General features: G+C 37.9%; 1 long non-coding RNA gene across 4 annotated transcripts in view; it reads right to left on the bottom strand.

The window, feature by feature from the left end:
• The window catches only part of LOC112656645 (uncharacterized), a 50,560-nt gene that overhangs the window by 9,407 nt on the left and 26,601 nt on the right, over nucleotides 1–14,552 (bottom strand). The window contains exons 3-5 of one of the 4 annotated variants that reach the window (XR_003134545.3): nucleotides 12,022–12,239; nucleotides 11,109–11,225; nucleotides 3,448–5,143 (exon numbers count right to left, since the gene is read on the bottom strand). This is a non-coding gene — a long non-coding RNA (uncharacterized LOC112656645). Of the gene's footprint in view, nucleotides 1–3,447; nucleotides 5,144–11,108; nucleotides 11,226–12,021; nucleotides 12,240–14,552 lie in introns of those variants that run through there. The other 3 variants (XR_003134544.3, XR_004812588.2, XR_004812589.2) reach the window with 3 other exon arrangements.

A 14,552-nucleotide genomic window follows, 5' to 3' on the forward strand; every position in this document is an offset into this window, starting at 1 on the left:
CTAATAAAACATACATCAGATCAATATTTTTAACAGATTCCTCAAAAAATTAATACTCTAGTAATCAAGTTTGAAAGTGATAGCTGTACATAGAAAAGAGTAAACAAACCAAATCTGAAAAGAAGTTTCAGTTTATTTGAAATTAAGGTGGGTTCTGACAATTTATGACCCTAACCTGAGGCGTTCCTTTTTTATTAACCTCTTCCCTAATCTTATTTCTAGAACAATTCTGAAACCTCTATTGGAATTTTTTAATAGAAGCTTCTATTTTAGAATATCCATATACATCTTACCTTTCCCCTCTAGACTTCAAAATTACATTAATGCTTTCTTTTCCAATACCCAAAATTCTCAAAATCAAGAATGTTTCCTCCAGATTTTTATTATGAAAATTTTGAAGTTAGAAAATTTGCAAGAACAATAAAAATAGAAAACATATACTCACCATCTATTTTCTTTCTTTCTTTCTTTCTTTCTTTCTTTCTTTCTTTCTTTCTTTCTTTCTTTCTTTCTTCTTTCTTTCTCTCTCCATCTGTCATCTCTCTTTCTCTCATCTATCTATCATGTAATCTTTTTTTTTTCCTATCATGTAATCTATACTTATCATCTACCTACCTATCTTAGTCTGCTAGGGCTGCAATAACAAAATACTGTACGCTGAGTAGCTTAAACAGCAGAAATTTATTTTCTCACAGTTCTGGAGGCGAGAAGTCCAAGATCAAAGTTGTTAGGTTGGATTTCTTCTAAGGCCTCTTTCCTTTGCTTGCCCTTTTGCTGTGTCCTTACCTAGTCTTTTCTCTTCTGCACACACTCGTCTCTTCCTCTTCTTATAAGAACACCAGTCCTATTCAATTAAGGTTCCATTCTTATTATTTAACCCTAATTCTTTAATAACCATATACAAATATAATCATATTGGGGTTTAGGGTTTCAACATAAGAATTTGGGGGGTCACAATTCAGTCCATAAATCAATCAATTTATCTATCTACCTATCTAGCTATCCATCTAATCTTGTTGAACCTTTTCAATGTAAATTTTAGTCATGACTATTCACCTTTAAAGACTTTTACATCCCCCACAAAATATGAGCATGTTCCTGCATGACAAATGTATTATATCACTTATGAAAAGAAATAATATCCTAAACCATCTAATATCAACTCCATGTTCAAATTTTCCCAGTGGTGAGTGTGTTACATCTATATTCCTTCTATACCTATTAGCATACTTCTTTAAAGAAGGGTTTATATCATCAGCTAGAGATAAACTTTAGTTGCTTCTCAACAGCTAATTTAAATTAAAGCACAGATCCCTACCCTGGGATTCCTAGTGCCCCAAGGATAGATTTCTGGGAGTTTGGTGAACTTCTTGAAAGTGCATATGTAAATTTTTCTTGGGAGGAGGTTCATGGTATACTCAGATTCTCAAAGGTGTCTGTCATAGCCCATTAAAAACTACTTTTTAATTTTTTTCCAGTTATCTGGTATCACATACGGAGTTCTCTGTGTTGACCGAGGCTTAAGAATTACACCTCCTTAGAAATACAGTTGACCTTTGGACAACATGGTTTGAACTCATGGATTCATTTATACTTGAATTTTTAAAAATACAGTACAGTATTGTAAATGTATTTTCTCTTCTTTATGATTTTTAAAATAACATTTTCTTCTCTCTAGCTTGCTAATTTATTATATGAACACAGTATATAAGAACACAGCATACAAAATAGAAGTTAATCTACTGTTTCTGTTATCAGTCAACAATAATAGGCTATTAGTAGTTAAGTTTTGGGGACGTCACAAGTTATATGTAGATTTTTGACTGTGCAGGGGGATTGGCATCCCTTCCCCTCCCCCTAACGATGTTCAAGGGTCAACTGTTTTGATAAGTTCCATTTAAGAATGTATATTGCTGATAAAAGAAGACTGAATAGGAGTTATAATAGTTGGGAAAGTAAAGGGTAACAAATACAACTATTAATTAGGAACTAATTTATGGTGCTATTGTGAAGGATGATAATTTCTTAGCTTAAATAATATTCAATGTCTTGATCACAAGTACCATTAAGGGAAAACAGTGACTGAGCTGGGTTCTTTGTTAGTCTGTAAAATTAAAACATACCCTAAAAATTAAAGCATCATCTTTTGCAGACAGGCACTAATGACTCTGGGGCTGACAGGTTAGTTTAGTTCAAGCATTTCATAGATGATTAAAGTTAATGAGTGAAGTGTAAGCAGGACTCTACTTAATGAATGTGCTAATTGTTTTTCTTGCTGCAAATATTAGTGCTGCTTTTAACCACAATATACAGAAGATTAGGAGCCAATTCATTATACTTTGTTTAATGAGTTATATTTATACAATATAACGGCATTGTTAAATTCACATAGTACCCTTCTTAATATTCAAAGCACTTTACTAGAGTGTTCTATTTTAAGCTCAAAGCCATCCTTTGTCAGGAGGGAAGGCAGAAACAGTATGCCTATTTTAGCATGATGGTTATGAGTGCAGACTCTGAATTCATGCTGCCTGTATTTGAGTCCTGCCTCTCCCACTTACCAGCTGTCCGATCTCAGAAGAGTTATTGACCACTCTGTGCCTCAGTTGTCTTTTCATAAAGTGGGGCAGGTAATAGATACCTTCTGTGACCATCTTATCACTTGCACTTGGCCACTGCCACTACCCTGTTTAATGAATGAATGAATGGATTTTTGTGAACCTTGGGTTTGTTTTCTCCTACCATCATTGGTCCTTGCTTGCCCTATTTTTTTCTAGTACTTATTACACAAACAGTGCATAAGTATATGTGTAGGTCATTTATTTATTTATTGAAATACATTTTTATGGCATATAAGTCCTTTAGAACTCAGAATCTCCCTGGTTTATACATAATTCTTTCCATATGCTTTCTTAGTCAGTGGTCTTCAAAGTTTAGTGTGTGTTGTGCCCAACCCCAGAGTTTCTGACTCAGTAGGTCAGGGAAGGTCTCTTCAAGGGAGGTGACATTTAAGTTGGGATTTAAAGAATGAAAAGGAGCTTAATCCAATGAGAGCTGAAGGGAATTCAGGTGCAGAGAAGAGCAAGTGCAAATACTCTGAGCTGAGGAAAGTGCTGAGTAACAGAAGGGAGGCTGGTATGGCTGAAACCTGATGAGTGTTTGTTGAATTCCTTTACATCCCTCAGATGTACAACTTAGAGTAATTTAGCACTTCTCCATCATAATTTAGGCCAGAATAAATAATACCTTCATTTGAAGTTGAAACTTTAAACACCTGTAGTATCAAAATATAGGATAGCAGCCAAAATGACTGTAAATTACTGTAGAATAATAAAATACTCTCCTAAAATGTAATTTTTAATTTATCGAGCTGCACACTTGTGATTTATGTATTTTTATATCTATAACAATTCTGAAAGTTAAATCTAAAATGTAATAACATGGGATCCCTGGGTGGCGCAGCGGTTTAGCGCCTGCCTTTGGCCCAGGGCGCGATCCTGGAGACCTGGGATCGAATCCCACGTCGGGCTCCCGGTGCATGGAGCCTGCTTCTCCCTCTGCCTGTGTCTCTGCCTCTCTCTCTCTCTCTCTCTCTCTGTGTGTGTGTGACTATCATAAATAAATAAAAATGAAAAAAAAACTTAAAAAAATAAATAAAATGTAATAACATTTCCTCATGGATGCAAAAGAGATGCATAACTTCTCTGTTTAAAACTATTTATTAGCAATTTACAACCTTTAGGGCATAATCCCAAATCTTCAGAAGGGCACATGAGGCCCATCTTTATTGGCCTGTTTTTCTTCTCCTTTGTCTCCTAAGATGTAGTTTCTGCTCCAACTGTATGGAACCACCTACAACATCCCAAATGGGTGTGCTGTCTCATTACACATGGCTACTCTGGGAAGCCTCCTCCAGCTGCATCCCCTGGAGTTTGAGTGAGTCTCCCTGCACTTCTATCACACCAGAGCTCACTTCCTCCTTCACATTATGATTTGTCTACTGGGCTCTTTTGTTTACTTGTCTATTCAGGGCTTGGCTCTGAGCTCCTAGAAGGCAGGGACTAGGTCTTTATCCTTCTCCAGTGCCTATCACAATACCAGGCATACAGATTGCATGGCCCACATACATGTTTACTGAGTGAATGAAGGAATCTACAAAGTCTCATGCTGATGTCTCAAACAGAGGTATGATTTGGAGTCAGCTCAGGAAGCTAGATTCAGTACTCTGATTATTTAGACTACACAAAATATATAGGAACCTACTTAATAGATGATGCCTAAATAATGTTGTGCATGGGTGGCAGGTTCCACGAAGTTTCAGGATTACTGACACTTGCTCCTGGGCCCCACCTAGAAAGGGCAAATGTGTTGTACAAGCCCATCCTCTATTTGTGGCTTAGATGAGGGGATTAAACATCTCTCATATCACAGGGAGCAGTGTCTTTTTGGTCTTACTGGGGTCTGACTTTGGTTATTTTTAAATCATTTGGTTATTTTAAATCAACCATATTTTGGTTATTTTTAAATCATTCACATGGTATCCATCCCCCTTCCATGACGGATGCTTCCTCAGCCTGTGGTAACCAAAGCTTACATGTCATGCCCAGAGAGGTGTTTTCTCTTCCTCAGGGCAGCTTCTCCATCCCTTTGTAGCACTCAGCATAATCTGTACTCCCATATTTATTTATTTTCTGCCTCCCTGAGAAATTTCTCCTCAAGAGTAGAGATGGTCCCTTTCTCTTCTCTAGACAGAACACTGTGTGGTACTTTGTTGGCATCTGGTGAGAATTTGGCAGAATGCATTTGGGATGAATTATCCTCTGAATAAGTGTCATACTCCTAATGGGTGTGTCCAATTTTGAAAGAAGTCACATAATATAATTCTCAAAAAACAAACTGGAAGGTAGGAATTGCTATTACAATTTTACTGATAGGGAAATAGCCCAAGGAGAGATTGACCTGATTAAAATAAGTTAATGATAGAAATAAAGGCTTGGATCCTACTTTTCTGTCCCGGAAGGCAGTTTTTACCTATACACTTATCTTTAGAGAAAATTTCAGCAGTGCCAATATATGGATCGCTGACTGCTCCAAAGTTTACCCGGAAACTTTGGAAATTCTATTGTTCCTCTGTCAGCATGCACTAGGGAAGAAAAGGAAAACCAATGGGGGTAATGAAATGATGGCAGAAATGATCCAAGTGGCTTATTCAACAGGTTATTTATGTTTTTCTTCAAGTCTCTATTGTAACCTAGTTTATTATAAAACATCAGGATCCAAATTTGTAACTCATATGAAACAACAAACTTCCTAGTATGTCATCTTGTCTTTGGGAAGGTTTTATGAACTGAATTGCAAAGTGTTGACACTGGGGTCTTTTTAGTCCAACTTGAGTGAAGAAAACTCAAATGTAAAATTCAGTTCAGTCAAGATTTTATTTTTGGTTGGGAACCAATCAAAATTAGGCTCTGAGTTCATCACTCTAGTTTTTGGAGAGCTTTTTCAGAATAAACATGAGAAAATATTTCATTTTCAAAACATAACGCTTTGTACATATTAGTGTAAAGCACCATGACTCAGAAACTGTAGTTACAATATCTACACATTGTGGCAAAAACTGCTATGAGAACACATGATGACAGTACAAGCTTCTGTGAATTTTGATGAGCAAATGGCATTGAATCACGGCTTTGTGAATGAAAAGCTTGGGAAATGTCTGTGAACCTTCGCCTTTGATGTTGTATTGTCTGCTAATCTATAGAAATAACTTATTGTCTATTCTTATAATAAACTCAGATGTTTAATACAGCATTCCTGAAATGATTTTGGCCACAATTCACAGGGAAAGAAGAGTTATTGCTTCTCCCTGTGGTAGGAATTGGGGAGACCCCTTGCAGGGAGAGGCATTTGGACTAGATCTTGGAGAATGATGAGGACCTTGCTAGATGAGTGATGTGATTAATGTTTCCCTGGTAAGAGATAGCATGAAAAAATACTCAGAGGTGAGATAGGTCTGGAGGGGGTATCAAGAGTTTGTAGAAGTTCTGTGAGCATAGAAGACAAAGAGAGAAGAGAGAAAGACAAAGATAAGGAAGTAAGACTGGGAAGGTAAGTTGAAGCCAGGTTAGGAGCCTTATAACCTTACGTCATTTAGGCTTCATCACAAAAGCAGTTGGGAACTATTAACATTATATGAAATAGTGCTTAAGAAATTAAAGACAAAGGTCAACAAATGAAGATATGAACCAATGTGACCTTCACAAAGAAGTTAACAACCAAGCATTCTGCAGAGGAAATAAAGAACAGAAGCAGGCCATCCTGCATTATTAATGTGAAGCAATGATGTTTGATTGTTTCACATCTATGATCTACAGCTGTAAGGTAAGCCACTGTGTTTTAAGCTAGGAATACCCTGAGACATGGTTTGGGACTTGAAGTAGGAGTGGAGCAGTGGTTTCCTTTTAGCCACTGTAAGCTTTGAATCTCTGGTCTGACAGGACACTTACCTGGGACTTGATTTCTTTAACTGTAAATGAAGGATTGATTAGATCAATGATTTATATTAGGGGTTGACAAATTTTTTCCTATAAAGGGGTAGAACATGAATATTTAGTATTTGAGAGTCATGTAATCTCTATCACAGCTACTCAACTCTGCCATTGTAGCTCGAGAGAAGCTATAGACAATATATGGTTAAGTGAATGTGGCTGAGTTCCAATAAAATTTTATTTGTGGACACTAGAATATGAATTTTGTTTAATTTTAATATGTCACAAGGTATTACTCTTTTTAGGATTTTTTCCAACTATTAAGAAAGTGTGAAACCCATTCTTAATTTGCAGACCGTGAAAACTAGGCAGTAGGCTGGATTTTGGTCTATGGGCCATTGTTAGCCAATCCGTATTTCTTTATGACTTATTTATTTATAGGAAAAATGTAATACTTTCCAAAAGTTCAACAAGAGTATATTTTTCATTTTTTTTTCATTCCATTAAATGTAGCCAATCTGAATTGACAAAACCTATGGTGGTTATGTAAGGGTGCTTGATTTATGGTTATAGAGACTTACCAAAGGGTACATATAGGACTCAAATAAAATAACTTTCCTGATACTCCCACTATAAGCACAGAATAGTTTAAAGAGAAAATACTTTATCAATTTTTATATTGTCACTTACAGGGATAAGAGGGTATTTAAAAAATTATAGTAATAGGGGGCACCTGGGTGCCTCAGTGGTCGAGCATCTGCCTTTGGCTTGGGTCATGATCCCAGGGTCCCAGGACTGAGTCCCACATCGGGCTCCCAGCATGGAGTCTGCTTCTCCCTTTGCCTATGTCTCTGCCTCTCTCTCTCTCTGGGTCTCTCATAAATAAATAAATAAATAAATAAATAAATAAATAAATAAATCTTTTTTAAAAAATACAGCAATACTATTTTTGAGATATTATTTTAAAAAATGAGAAAGGATTAAACAGGTTTTTATACACTGATGATCAGAGCAGCATTATTCACAACGGCCAAAAGATAGAAATAACCCAAATATCCATCAACAGATGAATGGATAAACAAAATGTGATATATACCCTCAATGGAATATTACTCAGCCCTTTAGCAAATTCCAATAATGCTATCACATGGATGAACCTTAAAGACAGTATGATAAGTAAAATAAATAAGGCAGACACTGAAGGACTAATATTGTATATTTTCATGTATATGAGGTACCTAGAGTAGTCACATTCATAGAAAATAGAAGAGTGATTGCTAGGGGCTGAGAGGAAGGGGGAAATGGGAGTTAATGTTTGATGGGTATGGAGTTTCAGTTTAGGAAGATGAAAAAGTTCTGGAGATGGGTGGTGGTGACATACAATGCGAATGTATTTGATGCTGCTGAACTGTGTACTTACCATGGCCTAAAATGGTAAATTTTAAGTTATGTATATTTTACCACAGTAATTTAAAAGAATGAGACAACAATGAAATGTTCAGCCTAGTATCACACAAGATAAAAGGAAGAACCAAGAATAGGTTGCAGGACTAGCACCTAGTACACTAAGTAGTACAGGACTCTTTGAACACAAAGTGACCCAGACGACTTTAATGTCTGTTTTTTTTTTTTTTTAACGTTCTATTTTTTACCAATGTCTGTTTTTTGAGTACTCTATTTCAGAGTACATTACTTCAGAGTATCCTTTCAACTGCTATTTTACAAAGGAGGTGATGGAGATTCAGAGAGCTTCATTGTCAAGGGACCAACAAACAGGGGTGAGAAGCATTCCATGACTGTATTTCCAAAACCTCTGTGCTAAGCCACCATAAACCACTGCCTCCCTGAATTCTGAATCCACTCATGTTAGACTGTTGAAATCATCTGCCACTGAAAACAGGATTTTCTGTGAAATTCATATAGCCTTTGCTACCTCTGAAAGTGAGAGGACTCAGCTGCATTTCCTTAGTCTGAGTCCGCAATATGTAGGACTCATGTGCTGTTGGTTAGGGAAAGGCCAGAAGGCCAATGCTCTGTGCTGACTGACGATGCTGTGGGCCAGGTTGATTTGCATCTCCACTCCGGGTAGAATGACTAATATAGTCTTTTAGCCCACAGGTTCCCACCTCAAACGTTTACACGACACCACTAAATAATAAATATGTGCATGCCTTATCTCTCCTACTTGACTGTAAGATAAAGGCAGGAGCTGAGCCTGTTTAATATTTATATCCTCCATAAGATCACCCTGTGCAGTGCTTTGCACCAAGTAGGCACTCAGCAAATATTTGTTGAATGAATGCATAAATGAATGTTAAATAATCTGCCTCCAGATTTTCCTTTTGTTTCAAATTTTCTCCTCCATCTGACACATGCAAGTTCCTTCCGTGTCCCTTTCATGGATATTACAGATGCCCTCAACTATTTTTCGTGTTTTTCTGGCCTGCTTTTTCTCATCACTGCCGAAACAGACTGGAGGCCAAAAATAGAACCTCCTTGACAACTTTGCAGAGGACTTACGTCCCTGATTCCTGAGGTGGCAATACTGGTTCTGCTAGAGCAGAATGGGGATTTTATGACTGCCACATTCTTGATTTTGCTCGACGCTTAAAAGGGATAAAAGTTTTCTCTGAATGGTGGTTAATATAAACTGCAATCACCCTTGGAAGGTGGGGTTCAGGACAAATAGAGGAATGTCACAGCTTGTCTTAAGAATCTACTATTGAACAAAGGAAAAAAAAATGAAGCAGTGTTATATACCAAGCTTCAAAGCTAAGAGAGAGACAAAACAATCAGATTATAGACCCAAATTAGACATACACATAAAAAGAGCCCATAGCCTTTATTTTTAAAACCTTTTTCTGCTTTCCTTTCTTTCTCTCCTTCCCTCCCCTTCCTTTTTTCCTCCCTTCCTTCCTTCGCTCTCTCTCTCTCTCTCTTTCTCTCTCTCTCGCAATCTCTGGTTTATGGCAGGGTCAGTGACTCATATTTGTTTTCAGGCCAGTGCATGTTATGAAGACACAAGACAAGAATGTGTATAAACACATACTCTGCCACAATGCTGATTCTTTTGGATCAAACTGGGGAAACCCCACAGCAACAGACACTGCCTCCATCTAGAATTGTCTCTAATCCATGTACATTGGTACATAGGTTTCCATTATCGCTCTAAAGGGAATTAGATAAGAGACCTGGCTTTTCTCGGGACACTGCAAGATGGTAGGAAAATAGGATGGACACAGAGGTAATAATATAAGGAACATCTAACTGTTAAGTGGGTAATAATCAAATCTCAATAATAACAGAGATCTCAAATAATCTCAATATTTGTTTATGGAGTTTTGCTATATGCCAGGCACTATCCTAAGGACATCACATACTTATCTCTTGAATTTTACCTACAACCTCCAATCTCGGTGCACAGACATGGGGAGGAAGTAGGGTTCAGTGGTTAATGTCAGACTCTGGAATCAGATTGCAAAGCTCTGGTTCCAGGTGTGGCCTGGCCTGTTCCTGCTGCAGAGAGAACACTCCTTCCAAGATATTTAGTTGGTGTATCCAGCCTCTGCTACCAGTCATGTGACCTTTTGAGCACTGATGTCCCTCTTTTTGCTTCCATTTTCTCAAATATAAAATAAGGATAATCATGGAATTCACCTTATTGAGTTGATATTAAATGAGATAATAGAAGTATAGTGCTTAAAACAGTGCCTACGTGGGGTCAATGGTCCGTGGATATTAGGTATTATGACCTTGAGAATCAGAGAGGTTAAATAATATACCAGCATTCACTCAATAAATGTATACTAGACTGAGAATTCAAGCACAAACCAGATTGATCCCAAGGCCCTGGGATCTTAACCCACTTCACCATAATCGTGGTTCAAAGAGCAGTAACTCATTGTGGATCAGTGTGAAAGTGGAAAGATTTACAGAGAATGTGAGAGGGCTTGAAGGAGGGACTAGAATTTGTTGAAAAAGAAATGGAGACTGTAGGCTTTGATGGAGAAAGATCTGAGTTACTAAAATGTCCTTCTTTGCCAACCACTTCCTTTCTTTCCTGCCAGCCAGACTTATCCTCCCTCCAGTGAGGAAGACACAGCAGCTGAAAAATCTACCACTGAGGATGCTCTGAAGGTCAAAAAAATGCTCCCCACCCCTCTAGGAATTTCCTATAGTGGTCTCTCTGGGTCTTGGTTTCTTTTGCTCTATTTTAGGTTTCGCTTGCTAATCCGCACATGACTTCGGGAAAGAAAATCTAATATTTTAGCATCTAATTAAATTATGTAAAAATTTTATTTAAGTTAGAAACAATATTTATAAATGTGGCAGGAGAGGTGTACCACCTCTGTTCTTGGAAGAACTAGATTTTTCCCGAAGTTAAGGAAATAGAGGAACTATATGTGTATGTATATGTATAAGCAGAGTTTCCATACCCATTCCTATACCTATATCTATGCATCTATATATCATCTACGTCTATGTCTATCTATATCAGCATCTATCTATTCATATTAAATGCAACAGAAGTTTGGAAGCACTTGGCATTATGAGCTGTAAGGAGACAGAATTTAATCTTTGTAGTTCACTTAGTGTCTAATTATATCTTATATTTCTAACCTTAGGCTCAGCCAGTGATGATCTCTCATCCTCTTCTTTCTCCATCCTTGAGTTCCAGAGTCTTTAACTGTCTGTGAGGAAGGAGGATGCTGGTAATGCACAGAGGAGGGAGGGATTCTGGGGATGGGAAGGGGAGGGTAGTAGGCATTAACAAGACTGAGGGAGCACAGGTGTGGGAGAGGCTATGGGCAAGTGGAGAAGAGGAAGGGCCCACTCCTGTGAATGTGAGGATGCCTTAAATAAACTAGGTACATTATCCTCTGGTTCTGCAGGAAAACTATTCGAGGCTGAGGCAGAGAAGTGACTAAACCTTTTCAGGATTCCTAGTCTGTGTTTGGCACCCTTTGGTGCTCTGCACCCCCATTGCCAGCTGTCAGCTGGATTCTACCCATAAGGAAGAAAGTCCTTAATGAACCCATTTAACCGGTTGACAATAAGGCCATATCCTCCTGCTATGGTAAGGGCGTGGGTCAAAGTGAAAGGAGTAAATAGTTTTATGTATTATTCATTTCTTCCTCTTTACCCAGAATGATCTTAGATCTCTGGAACATTTCCGACCTTACAAAATGCCCTGAAGTATACTTCAAAATCTTGTAGTCATTGCATTTGGCTTCTAAACGATGCCATCCATGCCTCTGTGCAAGGCTTCACCATCTCTTGCCTGAACCCTTGCAATAAACCGCTTATTGGTATCCCTGTCTTCCAATCTACTTTGTAACTGATGCTGCAGCTCTCTTTCTAAATCACAAAGCTATAATTGTCAATTACCTGATTTTCATTGTCATCTATTTTTTTAAGCTTTATTTTTCCTTTCTTCCCAAATGAAGTATAATCTAAAATCCCAATATATAAAACACTGAAGCAGCTCTGCTCTGTAGAAGTAGGGTTGGGTGCAAGCAGAGTCCCTACTCACTCAGTCTATGTCCCCCACATCTTTGACGCCTTAACTTTGGCCATCCCCGTCCTCTCTGTGGCATCCACAGGATCCATTAGACCTGCTTTGATCCAAAACATATGGCTCGGCTTCTTTAGCTTCCCTTCTGTGCAGCTTCATCTCTGGGCCATTTATTGTGTTCTCCACCTCTCTGGAATGTTCTTCTCCTTCTCGCTGCCTGGTGATCTTCTCTCATCCTTTGAGAAAGAGCTCAGATGTTATCTCCTCTTAGAATAATCCCCAACATCCCTGAAGAGAGTTGGTCACCCTCTGCCCATGGCTGTCCCTGACCATTTCTATTATACCATCTACTACATTGTTCTACAGTTCTCTATCTGCAGCTACGTTATCCCTAACTAAAAGATCAGAAAGGCCATGTTGTAGTGTTTGTTCCCTCATGTCTGTTCCTGTCTCCTAGCATCATGCTTGTCCAAAACAGGTTAAAATGATCATCATTGGCTACATGGGGAAAAATAGGGTACTGAGCCCAAGTCAGCATCAAAAAGTGTCTTGAATCCATTGATAGCTTACCAAACTTGGTGAAAATAAGTGAATGTTTCCTTCATTCTTTGTGGAGTAAACTAACATTATGGTTTTGTCCTTTAAACTACACCATCAAGACAAAATGGACTTCTTTAGGGCAAATTTTCAGTCACAGTGTCCAGAGAAATGAAACTGAAGAAAATGGTTCTCTAGCAGTCCCAAGCAAGATATGATCCTACTTCTTCAAGGCCTAACTCACAAATTCCCTTCTCCTGGGGGCCTATATTGCTTATCATTATGATGTTTGTCTCTATTTAACTCTTCTAATGATGGTCATTTCTACTGTATAATTCATTCTTAAATTCCTTATCCTGAACTCAGTCAGTATTTTGGCTTGACATATTTTGATCTATGGAAGCAAAAGCTGGGCTCTTTGTACTCTATCTCCTCTGTTAATCAACAAAGGACTGAAATCTCCAAGGATTTTTTTTTTCAAAACCTTCACCAAAAAAAAAAAAAAAAAAAAAAAAAAATTATTCAGGGAAAAGAAAGCTTACTGAAACATATGCCATTGTTATTTTGAGCATGTGGGTCTTCTTTAGAAGTCTTATAGAAAGGTAAGGATTATTATCCAAGATTATTATCCAAAGAGAGAGAGAGAATTATTTAGCAGCTTCCACATTTCAATGATTTGATAGAATTTAACTAAGGGTAAAAGATGTCTTTGCTAGGAAAGTACAATAATAAGCATCGTTAGGTATGCAAAAGGAAGTGTATGAACTAGATGGTATATAACAGGAATGGTCACTTTTTATTTGGTAGGCAAGGGGTGCTAGGAACTGGGAGAAGAGGAAAGTTGAAAAATGGGAATCTTGCTAGGAGCAGTGGACCAGCAATATGGTGGCAGGCCGGGGTCCAAAGCAAGAAAGTATTGGTTGAGAAATTTCCCCTTGGGAGATGGATGAGGAACTATAAGAACATTATTCTCTTGTATTCAATTTTGAGTTGTTTATTATTCCATGAGCTTCTGGCCCCTCTTCGTTATTCCCAAGCTTTCAAAAAAGTCTGTTGTGCACAATGGCTTTTTGTTGGTGGTGTGTTTCAGAAGGAATGAGGAGAAAGGTGGCTGCACACAGCATGGAAAGAGGAGAGGAGTCACAGGAGAAGGGAAAGTAAGCAAGGATCAAGAAGTCAAAAGAGGCAGGAAGTCTAGGCAAGAGGTAAGTAGGGTAGCCATAGACTCCAGGGGAATACCACGGAGTCTTGAGGAGTATGCTGTACATCTCCCAGTTCCCAGATTAGGGACTCCCACCATTTCCTCTGGCTATTAAAGGAAAGGAAAATCTTTTCCTTTGGGCTACAAAAGAATATTTATCAGAAGGCTGTGTGTGCTGTCCTAGAAGGCTGCTCCCCCCACCAGCAGGGCTGTCACACAGCCTCTGTAAGACCTGCGCATCTTGATTTTAGAGGACTCGTGTCTCATTTGTCACATTACATGTGGTACAGTATTCTGTTGTAAGAATGTGAGGCCATCAAAATTTTGCTTTTGATATTATATATTCTTGATGTAATTATTCACTTCCATTTTAGAATTCAGTGTTTTATTTTGGACCTAATGATTTTTTAAGATCAGATCTTGAACATTATCATGGACCTCTGCAAAGCTCCTGAACTTCAGCCCTGTGCTCACTATAGCTAATGGATAAAATGTTCATACACGACAGTAAGTTCTTTCTTGCAGAGGTAAAGCCAATTCCCAAAAAGGCATTATCAACTTCTCTTGATAAAAACAAATATTTAACTCGCACCCACAAATGCTTAATTTAGACCCTGATTGTTGAAACACAATTTCAGTATGTTAATTAAAATAACATAGAAATAATTTTTAGGGTAGGTCTTTATCTGTAAGCCTTTTGGTTATCAGTTAGGGTCTTGTTTCTAACTAAAAACCAAAACAAGACAATACACAGAGTAATTAGTAAATTAAAACCTTCAAAGTAAACCTCAACGCCTGATAAGAACTCTAA

The sequence above is a fragment of the Canis lupus genome, chromosome 37, assembly GCF_003254725.2.
Source record: "Canis lupus dingo isolate Sandy chromosome 37, ASM325472v2, whole genome shotgun sequence".
Classification (NCBI taxonomy): domain Eukaryota; kingdom Metazoa; phylum Chordata; class Mammalia; order Carnivora; family Canidae; genus Canis; species Canis lupus.